At 33.6% G+C, this 19,724-nt stretch overlaps 1 protein-coding gene across 3 annotated transcripts in view; it reads right to left on the bottom strand.

Annotated features, from left to right (window-relative positions):
* The window catches only part of LOC141481648 (uncharacterized), a 407,979-nt gene that overhangs the window by 5,139 nt on the left and 383,116 nt on the right, over positions 1–19,724 (bottom strand). The gene's annotated exons all lie outside the window — the stretch shown is intronic.

The raw sequence follows: 19,724 nt of genomic DNA, 5'->3' as shown, positions 1-19,724 counted from the left end.
AAGTTATATATATCATAAAAACATTTTTCTATTTTGAATATATACAGTTATTGATAATTATCATGAAGCAGTTTGTAAGATATCATTGCTATTCTACCTCCCGGAATAATGTAAATTAAGTTTGTTATTGGTGACCCATATTCCGGAAGTATCACGCAATAAGGAAAAATCAAGATTATTAATTTCTTGTGTTTATTAGGAACTACAGTTGAATCTATTGAAAAGTTTGCTTGTTTCGTAAAGAGTGACAATGGTTGAGTATTTTGAATAAGTGTATCTCCGTCGGAAGTTGTAATAATTTAGATAAATATATTGAAAAATATACACATCAAATTGATATAGTATTGTTTATGAGAGTAATCCACTTACTCGATATTAGGTATTTATTATCATTTGAAAACAGTATTTTTCCAAAGAAACAAAAATCTTCAATATGTAAATGATAGATTGACCATCATTCACTCATTATAGGAAAATGTACAGAATATTCAACTTTTGTCCCAAATTCGTTAATTTTCTGAAAATAAAAAACCATAACTAACTCATTCTAAAAACACTTCATTGTGAGAATTTCACTAAACAATTTTACAAAAACGCAACACGTGTTTCGCCATACAATGGCTTCTTCGGGCGTGTCAAGACACTCCATAATCCATTTTTGATCGAAGAGAATATAATTTTATTGATGGCCATTTCTTTCATTTATCCCTTCACCTGACTGAATTTTGTAAAGAAAATGGAATAATTTTAGTTGCACTTTTGCCCAGTTCCCCCCATATATCTCAACCTATGGATTTTGCAGTATTTCACAGCTTGAAGAATGCTTGGAGCGAAAATGTGTATTCTTGGCGAATGGAAAATAATGGCAATCGCCTGAAAAGAGAAGACTTTGGGACAATTCTTCAAAAATTCATTATAGAGAGTCTAAAACCGAATATAATCAAAAGTGGTTTTCGCAAGATCATTCAATGAAAATGCTGTTGGTTATGCAAAAGTATTAAAGTCTTCACTAATGCATTAGATTTATAAGCTGGAAAAAGTAATGTCAATGTCTCTTCGCAGACACAGTTACAGCAAATCTTCACAAAATCCATTGCATTTATTGACGTATTTGAAAACATTTAGGAAACCACAGATTTACTGAATTTGAATACTAGTGGAGTCAGTGGTCATCTCAATGAACGTGTTAGTTGGTGTTGGCCTGGAAAGCATATGATGCTGAAGAAGTAGTGAAGAAAATTGATTGTCCTGTTCCTGTTAACAAAAGAGGTGTCTTTTCTTTTTCTGACTTGACTAAGTTGTGTGAATTTTTTTTAAGGAAAATTACTGTAATTACTCAGAATTATAAATGTAATCACTCCTTTATTTGAAAAAAAAATTGAATAAATGGATTATTTTGAAAGTATATTTCGTTTTGTCTATTTTTACGCATAAATCCACTGACTTTCTTGTTGGTAGATACAGAAGTACTTAATTTATAAATATCCCGTAATTAGGCGCAACCATTCACAAAATTAAGTTCGAAGCGAAATTTTGTTATGCAATCATGGACAAACAGGATGTTCCAAAAAATATCAAGAATCGTTTAAAAAATTGATACAATATAGTTCAGTTATGTATATTTCCAATCTATAAACCCCTTTTTATCTTCTAAAACATTTCTATATCGCTCAACTTTCTTGTATAGCTGCAAATCTTCCTAAATATGATAGACACCTTAATACTTCGTAATTATGTACTTTTACCTTATGTCCCCACTGTCACCCGCTTGACTTCATTGTGGCTCTCACCTATTCAAATGAATCCAGTTTCTGAACGAAGTCGACTTTCATTTCGTAGTGATCCTCTAGTTAGCTGGCAACAGTATGACAACCAAACAATGAAAATCTAATCAGGCAGAGGCAAGGGCGAAGAGTATGCGGTCTGCTACCAGATCCTGAACTTCCTTGACAAGAATTATCCACTTCAAGATTCACAGACCATGATACATTTTCCTTAATTCAGTGTGGACCTGATGGGCGGTCAGTCTGCGACTGCCTTCGTCAGGTAAGTAAGCAACACAAACATGAGGCTTGGGAAATAGATCTCCTGTGGAAGGACGACCTTCCAAGGTTGTATTCAGCAGCAAGGGAAAACTCTACTGATCCGCTCAGGAAAGCTGTAGCCATCCAGGCCGCAATGTGCAGAGTCAGAGATATCTCACGATACATCAGATTCAGTCAGGGTAAGTATTTTTTGACCTGCTCAGGGTGTTTGTTTCTTCCCTCAATGCAGATTTTGTGCTACTCAAGAATTTGGTGCAAGGCAGATTCTTAGTAAATCCAGCTATTGAGGAGGCGATAAGTCGCCTTCTGGTCGCCTTCTGGTTGATAAGTCGCCTTCTGTAGTATCATTTAGTTGACATCCTTCTCTGTAGACTCAGGGTCCAATGCTTTGGTTACTTCATGGTCTGAGAAAGGGTCCGGTATCTCAAAGGTTCCATTGTTATCACTGAGAGTGGGTTTTGAGTCATACATTATTTCGACTCGGATAGACATATCTTAGGATCATTTAGGAAAGACACGTCGCCTGACAGCAGTATTATAATGCTCGCTCCCGCAAGACGCTCGTACAGGAAGTACAATGTTTATTGAAATACAACAGTAATAACGATGTTGAATATTACTGGATTTTTTTTCGTCACACCATATCGTTTTTTCAACACCTCGATACGCGTTTCCATCACCAAGTGATCATCTTCAAGAGGAAGAGGAGTTAGATCTTCCCTTCAAATATTTATTACGTACAGTTTACCAATTTTGCAATTTCATAAGTTTTTAGCTTCTTCAGCCAAATAGCATTGAATAAATTGTTCCTGTCATCAAATGAGGAAAATACGTGTTGATGCCATACGCTGCAGAGCCATGAACATGATATACGCCCAATAATCGATATCAAACATAGACAAATGCAGTTGTGCAAGAGTTTAATTTTAGGAATGATTGCCCTCATTAATCACACCGAACTCAAATGCATTCTAGCCGAAGTATCAATCATTTTTGGTTCAAATAACATTCGTATTCAGATCAAAGCGAATAATATATTTTTCCACTCCTCTGTTTATTTATCTCAATTAGACGATTCAAAAATACGGAAGATATAAAAAAGAATTTATATGGAGCTTTGGATGTAAGTTCAATAGTACAATAAAATTGAGTGTTTTGTTCAAAGTTGAAGTATATATTACATTTGTTGACGCGTGGAAGGCGAGTCATTTTAATGCCATATTACTTGATGAAAATTAATAACACTATATCCATGATAATACTTACACCATTTTCACAAACATTTTTTCAATTGTAGATGCCTTTTGCTAACACTGTAGCTTGCTTTCATCGAGGAAGTTACGGTATTGACGAAACGCGTCTAGAAATTAAAATATTTATGAAAGTTGTGTAATTATTATCATGGATAGGTGAATAAATGTCGCGGAACCAACAAATAATGATGTCAAACAAGTCCGCTAGTTGAGTAATTTTTGGTTGTCAATTCGGAAACCAATATGACTTGGAACAATTATCTTGCTAGAATGTGTAATAATAAAAATTTATTGTTTTAAGGCCAGTGTTCAACTCATTTAGCTCGATTGATTCCTGCGGGGGGTATATGTCAGAAGTACGCTGCAAACTATGTGACTCTTTTTGAAAGCTCTTTTATTCAAAGAGGGGCTCCCTTCTGGAATAAACTCCCCAACATCGTTTTCTCTGATGAAATTGGCGAGATTCATTAACGCAATCGCTAGTTTCATATCAGCACCGCTTATCAGAGCGTCTTATGAGAAGCTTGTGGACCCATTGCAAAGCGTTAATAGTTTTAGAATAAGAAACACTTTCACAAAATTCAGCCATTTGCAATCAAAACATTTTTGAATGATTTTATGAATATAGTTTGTAACATAAGTACGTTGAAATATTCAAGTGTCGTATTTCTGAGACAATTTTAAGAAAACAAGTCTATATGATCTTGTGATGATGATGAAAATAACTAAAACTGCAAAAAACTTATTACAAAAACCTACCATATTTTGAAAAATTTCAATAATTTGTATTTCGAAAACGAATCATTCTCCGTTAAACATTTTAAAGGAAAAAGTTGATTATTTTGACGAGATCACTTGAATATTTTAACGTACTTATGTTACACCCTGTATACCTTGATGAACCTTTTCCTTTGGAATGTATATATCCAAGTCACTGATCATATTACTTCATTATATTCGATTCTAAGTAGGAAAGCCTTTCATCAAACTAAATTCTAGATGAACAAAATTGAGAGAAGTTGAAAACTTTCACCATTTGAATTATTCGAAATATGACATCATTATGGGTTTCAATCATAGTAAGAGGACATGCGAATTCCAATCATGTTTCTTTTTCTCATAGATCGAATTTCGTGGTGGAATTGGTAGGATAATGATTGCTTTCATCCAATTGTAAGGTTTATGATGGAATCGGCCGATGCTTGATGAAAATCCATAACTAACGTATTCTAAAAACACTTTATTGTGTGATTTTCACTAAATAGTTTTACAAAAACGCGTTTTTGTAAAACTATCTAGTGAAAATCACACAATAAAGTGTTTTTAGAATACGTTAATTGTAAGGTTGGTTGTTAAACAACTCTAGTCGAGAGAGACAAGGACTCATTCGAATACTCTGTTCCAAGTTTTAAATCTATGAAAGTTGGCAAAATTTGTTTTGTTTGTGAGAACTACTGACTTGTACAATTCAAAAAATATCTATGATTAAAACGAGCCTCAATTCCATTATAGTCGACAGTTTCACCTATCACCCAATTTGTGTTTAATAGTCCTGGACTATAAAACTCAATTAGGATGTCTGTATCCCACACGACAATTTTATCAGGTTTTGTCTGTCACCATGTCTGGTCTATTAATATAAGTAGAAGTGTCAACAAATCCAACAGTTGTTAGGAAACACTCATGAATTTTATTTACATAATGATCGTGTTTTCTGGCAAGGCAAGAAAATGTTTTCCTGGAGTCTAGACAGGGTCTATATCGATTTACTTCTGTAGTAATGCTAACCTAGGATTCAATACAATGGTTTAGAAAGGAATGTCATACAGTGCGAGGCAAAAAAATTTGAAAATCATTTCAATTTCCAATAGCAAATTTGAGATGGAGTTATTAATATACTAATGAAATATATTCTCGTATCTATCAGTTTCTCAGTGAATATTTTTTCAGAGAAATCTCCATATTACTCGACGCTCAATATGTAATTATTCAGTTTGTTGAAATTTCCTTTCTAATTTATCGAGTAAACATGATTTATATTGTTCTGTCCGGGAAAACGACTATCGAAGAGAGTAAAATTGTCAAGAATTCGTCACATAAACTATTAACGGATTTGAAATTGAAGTCCGCATTTTTATCAGCCACATATTATTTCAGTGATGTCCATACTAATTCTATTAATAATGAAATAGAGAACAATTTTCCTGACTCCGTTGGATTTTTTGTATGGGGTCGAGTGAAAGAACTCGTATACACAACAGAAATCACCACGAGAGAAGAATTACTTCAGCGAATAGAGGCAGCGTTTGAAATTATGAAACAGGAAATGCAAATGAAAGTAACCACAACTGAAGTACGAAATCGTTGTAGAAAGTGTATACGCAATGGTGGAGGACATTTTGAACACCAAAAATAAATTTTTACAGTACAAAACATTTTTTTCTTTAATTCCACAAAAATCCATATTTACGACCTTTAACCGGTTCAGGTACCCTAATTAAAAAAGTTTAATACTTAGCTAGGTAAATGATACCTCAAACGAAAGAGCAATAACTAAGCATGTTTTTTTTTTTTTTTTTTTTTTAAATATACTTTATTTCAAAAAATGCAGACTAATACAGCTGAAGCAGTAATGAAGACATAGAATGAAAAGGCGTCACAGTGAAAAACATTAAACATTTGTATATATAAAATCTAAAAAAAATTAAATAATAAAGTAGATATGAAATATGTTGCAAAAATATTCATAAACATATATTGAAGACATATAGAGTTGCCTATCAGGTGGGAAAATTACAATTAAAATATTCACCAGTATTATATGGTTCATTTTCTATAATAATTTTTTTAATTTCTTTCTTGAATTTGCTGATGCCATTGATTGATTTTATTCGATCTGGCAGTTTATTGAAAAATTTTATACACATGTAGTGAGGACTACTTTCTGTTATAGATAGTCTGTGTAATGGATACATGATATTTCTCGTTCTTGTTTCATGCCCGTGTGAAATATTATAGGTCAAAAAGGTATCTTTATTTTTGAAAAAATATATTAAGCATTCATATATATATATGCCAAAAATTGTCATTATATTATTCTTCCGAAAACACCCTCTACATGATGCTATGTAGGCCATGTTTAACATAACCCGTAAGGTTCTTTTTTGTATTACAAAAATTTTTTGAACATCATGACTACATCCCCAAAACAAAATTCCGTACTTTGCCACCGATTCGAAGCTGGAATGATATATTATTTTCATTGAGTTTGGGTGGAGATATTTGTTGAGAGATCTTATAGCATAAAGCACCCTATTGAGTTTCATACATACAGGCCCGGATTACCCATAAGGCCAACCTAGGCCATGGCCTAGGGCGCAAGCTTGCGGGGGGCGCAGGGGTGGTGCCCGGTGAATGACTCACGATCACGTGTCACTGCTATCCCATCCCGCCGAACCCACGCCCTCTGTGAACAGTAGTCAGTAACAAGCTATCAAGTGCGTGTGGTGTGAGGTTAGGTTATCGTGTGGTGATTTTGTTGTGCATTACGCATTACGATTACGAAGTATTCTTCTTGTTGGATTCTACCCATTTCTAAACGGCTAAGGTAAGTTTTTAAAACAATTCATAAAATACCTAATTTTTTATTTTATAATATTTTATTAAAATTTATAATATTATATAGTATAATACTATTAAGTCATAATTATATAATATAATAGCTATATAATATATAACTTTTATAATTATAACTATTACATTTATATAATATATAATATTTATAATTATAATAGTAATAAAATCAGTCTTTGACAAATTTATCAAATTTGTGCCTCAGTTTTGCCTTTTGCCAAATAAAAAATAATACTGTACTGTGCGACGGTGCGTTTATTATGTATGAGTTAGGTAGTCGGTCAGTTTGGACAGGACGAAGCACGAAGCCAAATAGAGTTCAGTAGTATATGATGAAAATATGAATACATTACATTTAAAGTCAAATCAGTTCCAATTCCTTGTTATATGTGGTACTAATAATATCGTGGTTTTTATGCAGGTATTAAAATGAGCCAACCAAAAAAACGCCTATCTGGGGCTGAATTCAGAAAAAGAGCTAAATTGAAAACAGAAGAGAGCAAGAAGTTCTCTGGGACAATGAAAAATTGACTGTCTAAAGAACAAGATAAGACCCAAACCAAAAAAGATGACGGTTTATTTTTGGACACCAGTACTCCTAGTAGTACTAGTACCTCTGTTCACCTGCAATCTTTTACTTCAGGAACAGAAACAGAACCGCCGGAACCGAACACAAGATCTTTAGCATTTGAATCCGAACCACAGAGAGACCCCGACCCTGAGAGCCCTTCAAATAGCATTGATAAGCCAACACCACTAGAACATGAACCTGAACTTGATCCATTTTGTTTTGATCCCGATCCAGCAAACTGGGTTGTAAATAATGAACTACGTGATTACGTGTCTCAACATGGGATAATTCAAAATAAAGAAGGAAATTTCTCAAAGGCAAAGAAGGAATATGGCAACCGTTTTTGGAGTTTCTCAAGTGCACATTTTTATAGACATTTAGCAAATGGGGAAAAACAAAATAGAGCATGGCTCGTCTACTCTGAAAGCAAATGTGCAGTTTTTTGTGGCCCTTGCCGTCTTTTCCATTCAGAATCTCAGTCGGAATCATCTTTTGTGAAAAATGGCTTTAGTGACTGGAAAAATGTTACAGCAAGGCTAAAAGAGCACGAAAACTCAGTTTCACACAAAAACAATACAATCACTTCAAAAGAGAGAGGGGAGAAACTAGGAAAGGTTGATTCCCAATTGACTGAAATGATTGATCAAGAAATGAATTACTGGCAAATGCTACTACAAAGAGTTGTTGTGGTCATAAAAGCTCTAAGCTTCACGAGGATTGCCATTTAGGGGGTCAACAGAGTTACTTGGTTCCAACTCGAATGGAAACTACATGATGTTACTAGAAGTCCTTGCTGAATTTGATCCCTTTTTGCGTGAACATATCAGAAAGTATGGAAACCCTGGTAAAGGACATATTTCCTATCTTTCATCCACTATTTGTGATGAGTATATTGAGCTCCTTGGCAAGAAAGTTACAGACTATATATTAGAGGAGGCATCATATATCCCGTGTGCAGGACACTCTCTAAACCTAGTTGGGACTCACGCTGTAGATTCTTGTATTGAGGCAGTGTCACTATTTACTCTGCTTCAAGAGCTGTATAATTTTTTTTCTAGCTATACACATAGATGGGCGGTGTTAAATAATTGCAAAAACACAACACTAACAACCAAAAGCCTTTCCACAACAAGATGGTCTGCTAGACATGACGCTTTAAGAGCCTTACAAGAAGAATGGCCTGCAATTATCAGAGCTCTAGAAATATTGGAAAGTGACACAGATCAGAAGGCTAACACTCGAGCAGAAGCTAAAGGCCTACTAAGCAGATTGAACCGCTTGGAAACAGCTATAATGGTCAAGTTATGGGGTACTATTCTTTTCAGGCTCAATAAGGTTAACAAATATGTGCAAAATGAAGACACTGATGCATTGGCCGTAACAGAAGTTTTCAACTCACTGATATCTTTCTTTGAAGAGCTCAGAAATCAGTTTGACATTTATGAAAACAAAGCACTTGATGTTAGTGAAACCAAAGTTTATGAGTATGATAACAGACGTAAGAAAACAAGAAAACTTCAAGATGATGAGACTCGAGATGGCGAAGTTTCTTTGACTACTGGATGAGACAGCTTTAGAGTTAACACATTTATTCCGATAATTGATAAAGTTTAACAAGAACTTACAGCAAGAATGCATACCTATGAGGAATTTGTTACAAGGTTCGTTGCAATAATCAAACTCTCAGATCTCACGACAGAAAAAATTGAAGTTGTGGTTAACAATCTTCTCAGTGTATTTGAAAATGATTTAGAGCCGGCAATCTTTGATGAACTTGTCCACCTGAGGTCGCACATGTCAACAAACAAAATAGAAAATAAAAATAAAAAGCCGTTGTCTTTGTAGAAGTGGATCATAGGAAACAAATTGGAAGATATCTATCCAAATGTCGAAATTTTGCTAAGAATGTTTATTTGTACTCCAGTAACAAACGCATCGGCCGAGAGGTAAGTCAAACAATAACAAACCGTTTACTTTGTATTACAATTTCAATGCTCTAGATTTTAATCTAAACTAAAATAACGTAAACAAATATTAAACAAAGTCTACTTTGTACTTTGTCAGCTTCTTGGGATCACACACAGTTTTTCATGGGAAAGTAAGATTCCACAAATTACTCTAACTTTCTAATATACTACATTTTTTATGAATCTTTAATCACTTCATAAAATTGAATAGTCTACTTTTTTATTACTTTGTTTTCTGTATAATTTTTTTTATAAGTGTCACAATTTAATTGTATTTTTAGGTCATTTTCCTGCTTAAAAAGGATCAAGGAATACCATAGGTCAAACATGACCCAAACAAAGCTCAACTCTCTCGCTCTCCTCAATATTGAAAATGATGTAACCAAAACATTAGATTTCACCAACACCATCCAATCGTTTGCCTGGTCCAAAGCCAGGAAGAGGAAATTTTAAAACGATGTTAAAAGTCATTGTGTTAGTAAATACCCTGTTGTGTTAATAAATGTACTTACTTACTTAATTATACAGTATTGTTTGTGTTGATTAAGTAGTGTAGTGTGTTTTATTTTTCAACATAACCTTTTCACACATTTTGGAATTTCGCTGTTATTGACTGATCGATTTAAATTATTTTCTTGAAAATGAATGTGTAAGATCACTGATAATCTAAATAATAACCGAGATATTGTAATCTCTCACACATTTTTTTTAGTTTTGCCGGAAAGGTAGGGCGCACCATTTAATATGCCGAAAATGCCACCCCCCCCCGAACGACTGCTGGGAGGGGGCGTAATGCAGATCTCTGGCCTAGGGCGTAAATAGTTGCTAATCCGGTCCTGCATACATAGATCTTCTATATGTTCTGACCAGGTCAGAAATTCATTGATATATAAACCAAGAAACTTTGATTTTGATGTTATTTCTCTCTCTTTTGTAGCTATTTTGATTGTCGGTGGACATTCCAACTGCAACTGTCTTGAGCGAAACAATACTGTGTGGGTTTTTGATTCGTTAAGAATTAATTTGTTGCTATCAAACCATTCTTTTGTTTTTTTAAAGAGATTTTCAGTATTTTCTATGATTTTTGGGAAATTTTCACCGCCAATCAATATATTTGTATCATCAGCATAGCTTGTTATGAACTGATCATTTCTGGTATTCATTGAGCATAAGTCATTGGTAAAGATTATAAATAGAATCGGTCCGAGAATGCTACCTTGCGGTATTCCAATATTTGATTGAAGTATCTGTGATTTATAAATCATTCCCTCACTTTTAATGGAAACTCTCTGATTTCGACCATTCAGGTATGAACTAGCCCATTTCAAAGCGTTTCCTCTAATTCCATACTTCTCTAATTTATACATCAGAAGAGATCTGTCCAAACAGTCATATGCTTTAGAAAGATCTAAAAACATTCCTAAAGATAAATATTTTTTTTCAATGAAATTCAATACATGTTGAGTGAATTGGAAGATGGCTGACATTGTAGATCTACCTTGGATGTAACCATGTTGATTCTTACTGAAAATGTTACATTTATTAAAGAAATCTATCAGTTGTTCAGAAAATGCTAATTCAAACAATTTTGAGAAACTAGGAGGTTGACTTATTGGCCTATAATTTTCCATGAGTTCTATATCACCGTTTTTATATATAGGTGTAACTAAAGACACCTTCAGTTGTTCTGGGAATATGCCAAATTTCAAAGAGTTGTTTACGATATACGTGAGTATTTCTTTCATGTTAGGAATATTTTCTTTGACTAATGCTGAAGGTATACCATCATCCCCGCTACTTTGTTTATTCTTAATCTTGCGTGATAAATTAATTAAGTCTTCCATAGACAAAGGTTTCAAAAAAATTGACTGGTTGTTTTCATTTATATTACACTGAAATGGTACATCTGGGATATTTCTTATTATATTAGGTACAGTATTCGTTAGGAACAGATTGTATTCTTCTGCAACCTCTTGTGGTTTCCCTTTTATTCGACAATGAGAAATTTTATTCTTACCTGTAAGTTCATTGCAAAAGCTCCACATGCATTTAGTTTTGTTATCTGTACGTTGCAGTTTTTTATGGTACGTATCTTTTTTGGCTTTAACTAACAACTCGTTATATTTCGATTTAGCAATATTATACTGATCTTTGAAATTTGGATTATTCCCAGACAAAACTAGCAATACATCAAGATTATGTTTACACTGGCTCAGTTCTTCATTATCATCGATATATACATGTTTGTGGGTGTATGGTTTAGTTTTTATGTATCTAAGCGGAAAACATTCATTGAAGATGTTGATAAAGTTGCTCATGAACGATTTCCATTGCAAATCGACTGAGGAGATACTGTGACTATACGTTTCAATCCAATTTTCATTCTTCAATTTGTTACTAAAGTCAATTTTGCTTTGTTCACTAAAAATTCGTCGGTATGTATATTTGTTTTCCTTCATAATATCAATAGAAAATTTTATATATTGTGCATAGTGGTCAGAAATATGAGTTTTTAAAACTGTTGCAATATTGAAATTATCATAATTTGTGAATATATTATCAATACAACTCCTGGAGTTATGTGTTACTCGAGTATATTCGACAATTGTTTGAATAAGATTGAATGAGCTGAATAGTGACAGCATATCCTCACCTATTCTATTAGTATCTCTCAATTCTACATTGAAATCACCAGCTATAAATATGGATGTATTTTCTTGGAACGTTTTCAATAATAACTCTTCAGCTTTAGACATAAATATATCAATAGAAGCACCTGATGGTCTGTAGATCGAAATAACAATCATATTGCACTCACCAACTGTTGCTTCAACAGCCGCACATTCGAATTGATCACAAACTGACAAAGTATTGAGATTTTTCATCAATTTGTATTTAACTCCCTTTCGGCAGTAAATTGTTGATCCTCCATGTTTATTTTCGGCTCGGCAGAAGAAAGACGCCAACTCGTAGTTTTTAATCGCTAAAGTTTTTAATTGGTCTTCAGTTTTCCAGTGTTCAGTGATACATAAAAATAAACAATCATCATGTTCATTCAAAAGTTCTTCTAATTTTTCGACACTATTTCCTAAGGACTGTACGTTCTGGTGTATTAACTTGACCTGTTTCGTTTTTTTATTGATTTCGTTAAATGTGGAATTTCTCAAAAATCCTCTGATATCTGGTAATGATGGTATCTTTGAAAATTGAAACGTTTGAAGGCAACACTTCGTGGCCAATTACATGGTTTGTATATTTCCTCTTTATGCTCATAATTGATTCCAAACATGAAGCATTTACTTTGATTTTCTGGAGTCGGCAGTTCCTTCACAACTACGTGGGCATCCTTAAAAATGGATTGATTTTTTATATAGCTTTCAATTTTTTCGGATGTTATGTGTCTTTTGATTCGATATAAGTATAACCATACTTTCCTTTCTACGCCAAAATCTTCATTCGTTTCATTTTCACCCATCGTTGTATTTATTAATTTTTTACGGTTGTTCCGTTTTCTTGAGACTACTTGAAAACCCTCGCCATTGGTTTTTCCACTTTCTAGATTAATTATCTCATTCATTTTAATTAAACATGATTCTTCAACATTATTTATTTTCGGCGACGACGGTCCTGGTTTTGTTATCGAGAATGACTCACTATTTGTTTTTGAGGTGATGGTAGGATTTCTAGTATCAGCCTTACTATTGAACGATGTATGCGTTTTTGCTATTTTACTATAAGATAGTTTATCTGATATTTCATTTGTCGGCTTTTTATTTGGTACTATTTCTGTGAGTTTTTGTTCCAAAAAATTAATGTTCTGCTTCAATAGTTCATTATTCTCGGATAACAATTTGTACTTATCATCCTTTTCCTTCAATAGTTTTTTGAGCATTTCATTTTCTAATTTAACTTTTTCATCAATTGGTTTTATGAAATCTTCTGTACTTGAGTAACAGTTGTTGCAAAACCATTTTATATTAGCACTATCCTGCTTGAATTTGATCAATTGATCTTTCACTTTGGCACAACTAACGTGAAACGATCTCACACAATAATCACAAATAATATTTTTTGAATTAACAATAAAATTATCGGAGCACTGAGCACATACGTCTGCACTCGGCGACATTCTATACTACTATATTTTTAAAGGTGTCTGAACACCTGTATGTATTTTATTTATTATTTTAATTGGCATCAATGGTAAGATTTTTTATTTTCTTTCTTTTTTTGTAAAGTTTAAATGCTCTGTACATAACTTTTTTGGACACAATGGTGCTTGAAACTACTTTAGTACGATTGGGGACACATAAGACTACTAAAATAAATTTAAAAAACCGGACATTTCTGTTAAGATTCGAAGTTATTAGCATTTAATTGACCAATTTTGGGTTTTTCTACTAAAAATCGTAAAAGTTCCCTTAAAAATCGAAAACGCGCTAGAAAATAAAAATGTTTATATGAATATGTTCTACATGGACTAGTGTATCACCCCCTTGAAGGTTTGCACTCAGCTACCAAACACCCTGTAGATATGAATTTTTCACAAATCCATTTTCTCATCCTGCATTCACAATTATAAGTTTCTGCCCTTTTGAAATTGGTGCAGCAACCCTTCATTCAAATCATCATTCCAACTTTTCTCATATGTATGTGAAGCATGTTTATATAAATTATTATTCGACCTTCTTCACGGTATTTCCCCGCATCTGCTGAATCGCCGGTTTTTCCATGAGCAATTTTATAATTTCCTTTTCGTTTTCCTCGATCTGAACCCCATTTCTTTCATCACTTTTCTCAGAGACTCATGAGATCCTTTGTAACCATTTTCGTCAACGAATTTTTTTCATTTATGCGGCCGGAAGTAGTGTAATAATTGATTATATATCGACAAAGAAGGTCCTTGTCGAAATAATCAAAATCTAATTTTGATGCTTTCCTGTCTTTTTTAGACGTTGAAAAAGAGCATGACTCACCATTTTTAATCGTTTTTCATTTCACGATCAATGTTTTTAATGCTACCCAAAATTACACCCGTCGCTTGTTTAAGAAGGTCCATGTTTATGCCATTATCAGCTTCTCGTTGCATGAAAAAAGTACTTTAGCAATCACTTCTCTCGCTTGACCACACAAAACATTTCGTTTCAATTTTGATTCCAATGTCATTTTCTCAGAGCACAGACTTTTGTCGCGTACTATACTTCACTAAGATATTGTCGTTAAGACTGAGCTCCGATCGTCTTTAAGGGTTTTCTACCACACGTATCTTAGGGGTGGTCCTAAGCCGAGACTTTGAAGTCGCTTCTTAGGTTTGACAAACTGTACCTCGAACTTTCTGTGACATACCAATCATGATTAGTTATGTGCATGAATATATTTCAAAAAATGTAATAATACAAACAGAATTTGGCACTGAACAAAATGCAAATGTATACCATACTAGACTGTCCCTACTCAACATGTGTAAGAACAATAATTGATTATAAATTTATCTAGGTTTTGAAACAAGTAGGTAAGTAATTATTACGGATGTACATTAATGCATGTCTGGCAAATGCTTCTCTACATAATTGATTGAAATCAAAATTGACCAATAGCCTGATAAGTTTTTTCTGCATTACTGATACTTACATTACATAATTGACTCCTATTGTGGAGTGGATGCATGAATAATATATTTTTTTATGAGGATACTTGAGAATACTGAAGGCCTCATTCAACGTATGCTTATTGAATATATTTGATTGGAATATGGAATTCTAGTAAGTCGAGTTTCTAGTTCTGTATTATTCGTTTGGAATTTTAGTGAATTTGCTGTCTTGAATACAGTAGTGACTGGTGGTGTGGAAGCGTTCTAACTAAGAATTCCATTATTACCTGTACCTCGTGGGTTGATAACGAGTATTACTTTTTATTGTTGCTTTTATATATCGCTTGCGCATCTCAGATATGAATTGAAAAAACAAAAATCAATATTTTCATTCTACATCTCCAAAAGTGAGATGGTTTATTGGCTTAGACTTTTCATTATCATAATAACTGTCACCATAATTCACAATTTTGTGTCCATTAATTTTACTATTTAGCTCCATACGGAATTTGAAAATCACAGACATCGTCTCAAATTTCACTCATTCGGTATACTCAACTGATTTTATTTCGATATCGATAATGTAAGTGATTCGATATAGAATCACTTACATCAATCAACTGATAAAAATAACTCAAATATGTACGTCTAGAAATGATAAACATAAAATAATCAATTTAATATACGGATGCTGAGTGAATTAAGGTAGTTGAGGTAATTTTATCCTACTCTGTCCATCTTAGTCCAGTCATTATAGTAAGTTCACCTCGGAATTCGAGATACCCAGCTGTAAGTCTGTAAATACTTGTATATTGACACCCTAAAAGTTGTCTCAAAACCTACATATGGTAGGGTGTAGGCAACTATTAAATTTCAAGGTCAAAGGTCACAAAAATCGGTTTTTTGCGTTTTTTTTTGGAAATATCTCATTTCCTATGGGTTTTTTGCTATTTGTATTCAGTATCAATATTGTAGAATACAAAATTCTCTACAAATTTTGTTTGAAAAAATGTTTTATACGATGAACCGTTTTCGAGATAGAGGGCGGAGAGCACGCGGTCACAGCATCACTTCAGATCAACCGGTGCCTCCGGTCGAAAACGCGCCATATATAGTTGATGAACTATCGATAAATCAATGATTATAAATATTTGTCAATTTTTATTAACTATTATATTATATTTTATCATTTTTTTCCTAACTTATCCACTTTTTATTCAGTATTAATTCATTTAACAACACTTACCTGCCCATGTAATTGCAGAATTGTTAATGAAAATATAGAAATTATATTTGAATTTTAACCTAATTAATATTTATAACTTCTTACATGATGAAAAAAAAAATTATGAATTAATCTTTTTATTAAAAAATATCATTGAATACATTTATTTTTATTGAAAGTAAAGAAATGGAATAAAGGGTACAAAAACTACAATTTATAATTTTAATCATCTTCTTCCTCTTCATCGTCGTCTTCTGGCTGCTGGTAAATTTCAAACTGGTCTTCATTATCGTCTTCAACGACATTTGTCTCAAGTTCTTCCCTGATTTCGCGGTCAAAGGTTCCATCTTCGTTAATGTCGCTCTGATATGGTAGATCATTGAGACAAGCTTGCCCATTACATTGGCCACAAGCTAAAGAGCATTGCAAGCCCGCTTTCCTGCATCCGCATCGCGAACCACAACCGCAAGCAGAAAATTGTATTTAGCAAATCTTCTGGAGCAATATTGGTGGAATATTTGAAAGCTGCACAGGTTTATTAAGTTTTGTAGACTTGACGTAATGCATATAACGAAGATGATCGAGACTTTTCACAGATTTCGGAGCATTATAGACTGCCAATAAGGTTTGAGTTCCACTCTCTAATAATCTCTGGGCCGAACAATTTTCTTCCTCAAATGCTGCAGCTAGTTCATCCAAATTTGTCAGTTTCTCAAAAACTTATAAAAATGATTTTTCCCTTTTTAAAAAACGCAGAAGTTGTGTCACAGCCACTTAATGCGTGCAGAAATAAAATATGTTTTTTTAGAATGAGGATAATTATCAAAACTTTTAGTCGAGTATATCTCCGTTTTTACATTACCTTTCCCAACTTTTTTAAAGAAAATTTCTTGTTCGTAAGACAGTGTACGCCCAATTAAAATGACAAGTAAATCAATATCTTGTCCTATTATAACTGCAGTTTTTTTAGACTTTGATTCTTCAATTGCAGTTTCAACGATAAGAACATCCGCATCATCTCTGGCTTGTTTAGTAGTAATATTTGCAGCTTGTAATTTTTCAATTAACATATTAATGAACTTATCTTTGTTATTTCGATTTGATAAGAATTTTTCTTGAGTAACTGGTACAACCATTGTTTCATCGAAACAAACTTCATACATTTTTGAAAGTGTAGCAGGTCTTCTCTATTGCTCCATAGCTTTTACGTTCTTACTGTAGTCTGAGTATCGGTCAAATACAACAATTATTTTGGAACTGTAATGCCTTTGTAAATAATTCATGTATTTATCAAAAATAATACAAAAAGTATCTTCTCTGCTCCATACAACATGATGAAGAAGAAATCCGCCATCAATAATGAACGTCACATTATTTTCATTGAGAACAAAATCAATTGGGCTCATGTTGTCATACAATGACGATTTTGTTGTTTTTCTCATGCCATCATTATCAAATAGAGCTGTTGGATACGGACTCAATTCATATTGAAGATATTCTTCAAGATTACTTTCAAATTGTTTGCTGACAGTAATTCTTTGGAAGAGTAATAATGGATCCACTGCAACTTTACAATCATTTATTTTTACAGATTTGTTAACACTGGAAAGCGGCATTACTTTTTCGGAGCGTTTAAACTTTATTTCATTAAATGATAAGTCGGTGATCTTCTTCATAGACTCTAATCCAATTTCGTAAGCTCTGTGGCAGTTAATTTGCTCATTTCCAACAATTCCAGAAGCTATCGATATTAACTGCGTAGTATTTGGAAAAGGATCATGGAGTTTAAACCAATCAAATAGTATATTTACGCCATATATAGTTCATCAACTATATATGGCGCGTTTTCGACCGGAGGCACCGGTTGACCTGAAGTGATGCTGTGACCGCGCGCTCTCCGCCCTCTATCTCGAAAACGGTTCACCGTATAAAAATTTTTTTTAAACAAAATTTGTAGAGAATTTTGTATTCTACAATATTGTTAATAGATACAAATAGCAAAAAACCCATAGGAAATGAGATATTTCCAAAAAAAGCGCAAAAAACCGATTTTTGTGAGCTTTGACCTTGAAATTTAATAGTTGCTTACACCCTACCATATGTAGGTTTTGAGACAACTTTTAGGGTGTCAATATACAAGTATTTACAGACTTACAGCTGGGTATTTCGAATTCCGAGATTCTTACCTAATTTAAGCTTAAATGACTGGATTATCTGTGCAATGGAGCGCTCCAAAACATTATTATAACACATAGTGCACGAGATTATCCAGACAAGGTTGCCTGTATACAGTCCATTTCTTCAATTTCCCTCCCCCCCTTTTAATTTTTGAACGGGTTAACTCAAAAAATTGAAATTTAGGGTAATGAAATTAATGCAGGAATAAATTATTTTGAATTAAAATTGACAGATGAAACTTTCAAGATGGCGTTTGGGCGCCTTCTGGGAAAAAAATGGAAAGGGGGTCTTGTGACACATCTTTTTGAAGATCCTGGCAAATGCTACACAGCCCTAGAATATAAAGTCAACTACTACAAAATGGCGAAACTTTAAATAGTTGCCTTAATACATAGACTTTCAACTACATAATATGAAATAATAAGCTTGAGGTCAGTTCAGAAGATGCCTATCCGATATTCCACGCCGAACATTTTCGAACACAGTAACGTCAATATCTCTACAAATATTTATTATTCTCTGCCGTACATCCAATATTGAAGCAGGTTTCGTACACCTTTTGCTTCAAATATCCCCATAAAAAAGTCCAAAGGTGTCAAATGTGGCGAACGGGCTAGCCATTCTGTAGGACCTCGACGGCCAATCCAACGACCGGGAAAAGTAGTATCCAAATAGTTTTTTACTTGTCTGGAGTAATGTGGTGGTGCTCCATCTTGTCGCAATATAATATCCATATCGAATGCATCAGGATTCGCAGTGATGACAGGATCAACAGTAGTTTCTAGCATATTCAAATACAGTTCCCCTGTTGAATGTTTATCAATAAATAGAGGCCCTAAAATATGGTTTTCCAATATTCCTGCCCAAAAGTAATTTTTTTCTGGATATCAGGTCTGTGAACATTGCAGTTTGAAAAAGATTACATTCGTCACTGAAACAAATATTGTGGAGATAGGTAGGATCCCTTGCAATGGTTTCTGTCATGATTTCGCAGAATTCTGTTCTTCGACCAGCGTCATCTTCAGTTAATTGGTGTACAATTTTAATTTTGTATGGATGATACCTATTTCTCTTCAAAATCTCCACAAGGTAGAAGGAGAGACCTCACAAACATTCGCGACGGAATAAGTAGACTGTTCAGGATTCACTACCATCTCACCAACTATTTGCACATGCACTGTTCTTCCGGAAGGGACGGATGACCTGGGGGCTTTTTGTTATTACTCTACCGGTAGTTGTGAATTTGAATACACGTTCTTTCG

This window comes from Leptinotarsa decemlineata, unplaced genomic scaffold (genome assembly GCF_025532065.1).
Source record: "Leptinotarsa decemlineata unplaced genomic scaffold, Ldec_3_MD MMD2_tig00000251_RagTag_RagTag, whole genome shotgun sequence".
NCBI lineage: Eukaryota > Metazoa > Arthropoda > Insecta > Coleoptera > Chrysomelidae > Leptinotarsa > Leptinotarsa decemlineata.
This window is presented reverse-complemented; position numbering and strand designations above follow the sequence as displayed.